Genomic DNA, 4954 nt, shown 5'->3' with positions numbered 1-4954 from the left:
GGTTCTCAAGTCTGGGCTACATAGATGTTACAAGCATTTCTTGTTTATTCACATAAAACTTTATAAACTCATAGCACCCTGTTTCTCTAATGCTTATTTCCACACATTTTTTATGCTGATGTGACCACTATTTCCTTTGCAGGTTCCCTTTTTTATCAAGAATGTGACAAATTTTATTGGTTCCTACGCTGTTAGCTTTTACTTGTCATGGAAGTTGACTTTAGTGACCTTTCCATTGGTCACATTACTGATCACACCGGGATTCGTTTATGGTAAGATTCTGATGAGACTGGGTAGGGATACGCATGCACAAAATAACAGGGCCGCTACAATTGTAGAGCAAGCACTTTCCTCCATTAGGACTGTGTATTCATTCGTGGGAGAGCATAGTTTAATCAATAAATATTCATCTGTGCTCGATACAATTGTAAAGCAAGGTCTTAAGCAAGGTTTAGCGAAAGGCTTGGCTATTGGGAGTAATGGATTAACTTTTGTTATATGGGCTTTTATGTCATGGCATGGGAGCAGCTTAGTCATATCTCATGCTGTATCACCAGGAAGAATCCTGGCAATCGGCCTGCTTATAACTCATGGTGGAATGTATGTATCTATTTTTTCCCAAAACATTTGTGTTGAATATATTTGAGTTTCTTGTTTTGAAATTGTTGATTTGGTTTACAGGGCTTTGGGGATGGTACTTCCCAATCTGAAGTACTTCTCAGAGGCAGCCATTGCTGCATTTCACATCTCTGAAATGATCGATAGAGTACCAGAGATCGATCAAGCAGAGGAAGCAGGGAATATATTGGAAAAGGTATATGGCGAAATCCAATTTAGAAATGTACAATTCACATATCCTTCTCAACCAGACACTCAGATATTTAGAATTTCTCCCTAATTGTTCCTGCTGGACAAACTATGGCTCTGGTTGGGGCAAGCGGATCAGGAAAATCCACAGCAATTTTGTTATTAGAATGTTTCTATGATCCAACTGCAGGGGAGATTCTTCTCGACGGAGTGAACATTCAAGACTTGAAACTGAAATGGCTGCGCAGCCAAATCGGTCTAGTCAGTCAAGAGCCAACCCTGTTTGCTACCTCTATTCGAGAGAATATATTGTTTGGGAAACAGAATGCCGCCATGGTTGAAATCACCACTGCTGCAATGTCTGCCAATGCCCACCACTTTATCACTCAACTACCAGTAGGATACGATACACAGGTAATTTTTTAGGTGTTTAAAATAAAGTTTCATTATAGAGATGAAATGCAACGAAAAGCTATGGGAAACCATGTAGGATCTTTAAGACAGAAAATTAGTATTTTGCCCATTATAATTATTTAAATTACCTTCAGAATTGTATATTCTAAAATATCATGAAGTTCAACAGAGTGTAGTTGTTCCATTTCTTGCCTGGTTCTCCTCCTTTACTTTTGACTGACTCCTCAATTCTTCCATTTCTATTCGTAGGGTTCTGTCCTTCCAGCTTATCTAACCTCAGAGTGCTTCTGCAAAGAAATTTTATTCAGTGTATTTTCCATGGGTTTTCTATGCATAGAAATTTTAATTAGGGTATTTTCCATGGGTTTTCTATTAAATTTATTTTCACTAAATCTTCGACAGCTATTGTTTAATTCCTTAATTCATCTTTTCGCGATTCCCTAATTACTTTTCTCCATCCTAGAAGCACAGATTACCTATTTCAGCTAACAAATATCCATTAATATTCCTCTTTTCAAAGAAAAAATATTTTTAAACTTCCATTGTTCTTATGAAATAAGTTCATACAGTTGATAATTTTGCTTCACATTGCAGGTAGGACAACGGGGCATCCAGATGTCTGGAGGGCAAAAGCAGCGGATAGCCATTGCTCGGACAATGCTGAAAAACCCTCCAATCTTCTTGTTGGATGAAGCCACTAGTGCTCTGGATGCAGAATCAGAGCACATTGTCCAGGATGCTCTTGATAAAGCTTCTACGGGACGTACGACTATTGTCGTGGCACATCATCTCTCTACAGTGAAAGCTGCAGATAAAATTGCAGTAGTGCAAGATGTTTGTGTTGTTGAGTCGGGCGGTCACCTAGAGCTCATCCAAAATCCAAATGGCAAGTACGCAGTTCTCATTCAATTACAGCAGCAAATGGTCAAAATACAAACAGTTGTCAACAATACATCTGAACCAATTTTAAGAGCAGGCAGCTGGGACCTTGAGAACGTATCAGATATTTTGGATGAACATGGGAGTTCTTTTTCTGAAGAAAAAGTCAAATTTTCAAATAAAACTCCAACTCCATCCTTTTGCCTAATATTTGCAATGAATTCTCCAGAATGGAAGAATGCTGCACTGGGGTGTCTTGGTGCTATTGGATACGGGGCCTTGAATCCAACTTATTCCATTGTTGTGTCAAGTATGATATCAGTCCTATTTCTGGACAATCACGATGAAATAAGGGACAAAATAAGAAGTTACTCCGTTGTTTTTGTGGCATTGACAGTGTGGTCCTTCCTGGCAAATGTGATTGAACATTATAACTTCGCAGTCATGGGAGAGTTCTTAAACAGAAGGGTAATTCTGAAAATGCTGTCAAAAATATTAACCTTCGAAGTTGGATGGTTTGATATGAAAGAAAATTCAAGTGGAGCTGTTTGTTCCAAGCTATCAAAGGAAGCTACTATGGCAAGTATTGCATTAATAAATTAAAATAGAAAATAGAATCTTTACAGATAGGAAAAATATAGTAATCCTGATTGAATTCTTCTATTGTTATGCAGATGAGATCCTTGGTGGGAGATCGCCTGTCACTTGTGGTGGAAAGTCTATCAGCAGCGATTATAGCCTGCACTGTTTCACTAGTTGTTTCCTGGCGTTTTGCCATTGTATTAATTGCCATACAACCTGTACAGATCTACTGCTACTACACGAAAAGGGTTCTACTCAAGCATCTTTCAAGGAAGTCCCTCAAGGCCCAAAATCAAACCAGCCAAGTGGCCACAGAATGCGTTGTAAACCATAGAACCATTGCAGCTTTTTGTGGTGAGGGAAAAATTCTCCAGCTCTTTGAATCCACACAAGAAGAGCCCCACAACGAGATCAAGATACAATCATGGTATGCAGGATTGATTCTTGGAACATGCGAATTTATCCATACATCTCAAGCAGCTTTAGGATTTTGGTATGGAGGTAAGCTTAGACAACAAGGATATTTAAATTTTCATGCATTGTTTACCTGCATGACAATCATGGGAAGAATTGGGCGGATTATAGCAGATGCTGGAAGCATGACTTCAGACATAGCCAAGGGTGCGGATGCTGTGAAATCTGTTTTTGTCATGTTGAAAAGAAATAGTTCCATAAATCCAGAAGATATTGGAGGACTTAAGCCAGATAAAGTTGATGGCAATATTGAATTAAGAAATGTAGAATTTTCTTATCTTGCTCGTCCCAGTATTGTTGTATTGAGAGATTTTTGCCTTGAAATCAAAGCAGGAAGCGGTGTGGCTCTGGTTGGTAAAAGCGGGTGTGGAAAGTCCACCATTATTGGGCTCTTGGACAGATTCTATGATCCTATCAAGGGACTGGTTTTAATAGATAATCAAGACATTAAAGCATTCAATTTGATGTACTTGAGACGTTTTATAGGTCTGGTAGGGCAAGAGCCAACTTTGTTTGCAGGGAGTATTAGAGATAACATTCTGTATGGTAAGGAAGATGCAACCGATGCAGAGGTGATTGAGGCCGCGGCGGCTACTAATGCCCATGGATTTATATGGTGAGTAAAATACTTTTACTTGAGCATAATTTTTCTTTTTCGCAAACAGATGTATTGCTATTAATATTGTTTCAGTCATTTGGAGAATGGATATGATACAAATACAGGTGATAGAGGGCTGCAGCTGTCTGGTGGGCAGAAGCAAAGGATAGCCATAGCAAGGGCACTAATAAAAAATCCAAGTATCTTACTTCTGGACGAGGCAACTAGTGCATTGGATGTTCAATAAGAAAAAGTGGTTCAGGAAGCTCTAGATCGAGTTATGGGGGGAAGAACAAGAATAGTAATAGCTCATAGATTGAGTGCAATCCAAAACTCTGACTACATAGCAGTTATTAAGGATGGAAAGGTTATTGAGCAGGGCAGTCATCCTGTGTTGATCAGTAAAGGTGAAAACAGTGAGTACTTTAGACTTATCAAGCTTCAAGAACACACTAATCCCGGATCGTCTTGAAATTGGTTTTTGTTGCTTGCAACACTACAGATTGTCCGAATCTATTCAGATTGCAACTGTGCAGTGGTGTTCAGAGCCACCCAAAAAGAGAAGCTTTGTGGTGATGGTATTGTTTTCAATTATTCTATGCACTAACTTTTTATAATGATTTGCAAAGAAAATTTACCAGCCCAGTCCTCCAATATGTGCTGCCGCAGATGGCAGATGTGCTCAGCCACTAAGCTTGTATATGTCATTGGCAGCAGGGGCAAGGCACATGACGTTTATGTTTGTTTTTGTTATCATATTATATCAAGGGATATACAGCATCTTAATATTAAACAATACACTTGAGTTTAATAAGCTTTATTATCCAATAACAACAACCAGCATTAATCCCCGTCGTTTTCCAGATGTTCAAAAGAAATTTTTAGTAATAGAAATATCAAATAGTTCTTCAACATTATTGTTACTCTGGTGAAATTTTCTAAACATAGACAAAACAAGTTCTTTATTTATATTGTCTGAAAAACAGTCTAATTTCAAAAGAAAAACACATTTTCAGTTGTACTGAAAGGTGGGCTAGCTAAACATTTTAGTTAAGACGGTCAATTGGAAATTATCTTTCCAGTCAAATTAGATCTTTCTAAGTTAAAGCAAACCTCCTTTTAGTTGTGTAGTATTTATGTTTTTAACACTCGTTCAGTTTCTAGTGTTGATCAACAATTTAGTTTTCCATGGCATTCAAC

General features: G+C 38.1%; 1 pseudogene; it reads left to right on the top strand.

The window, feature by feature from the left end:
* Nucleotides 1-425: 425 nt before the first annotated feature.
* Nucleotides 426-4542, top strand: LOC131056084 (putative multidrug resistance protein; annotated as a pseudogene).
* The last annotated feature ends 412 nt before the right edge of the window (nt 4543-4954 follow it).

The sequence above is a fragment of the Cryptomeria japonica genome, chromosome 2 (genome assembly GCF_030272615.1).
Source record: "Cryptomeria japonica chromosome 2, Sugi_1.0, whole genome shotgun sequence".
Taxonomy (NCBI): domain Eukaryota; kingdom Viridiplantae; phylum Streptophyta; class Pinopsida; order Cupressales; family Cupressaceae; genus Cryptomeria; species Cryptomeria japonica.
Note: the sequence above shows the minus strand (reverse complement) of the source record. Positions and strands in the feature narration are given on the sequence as shown.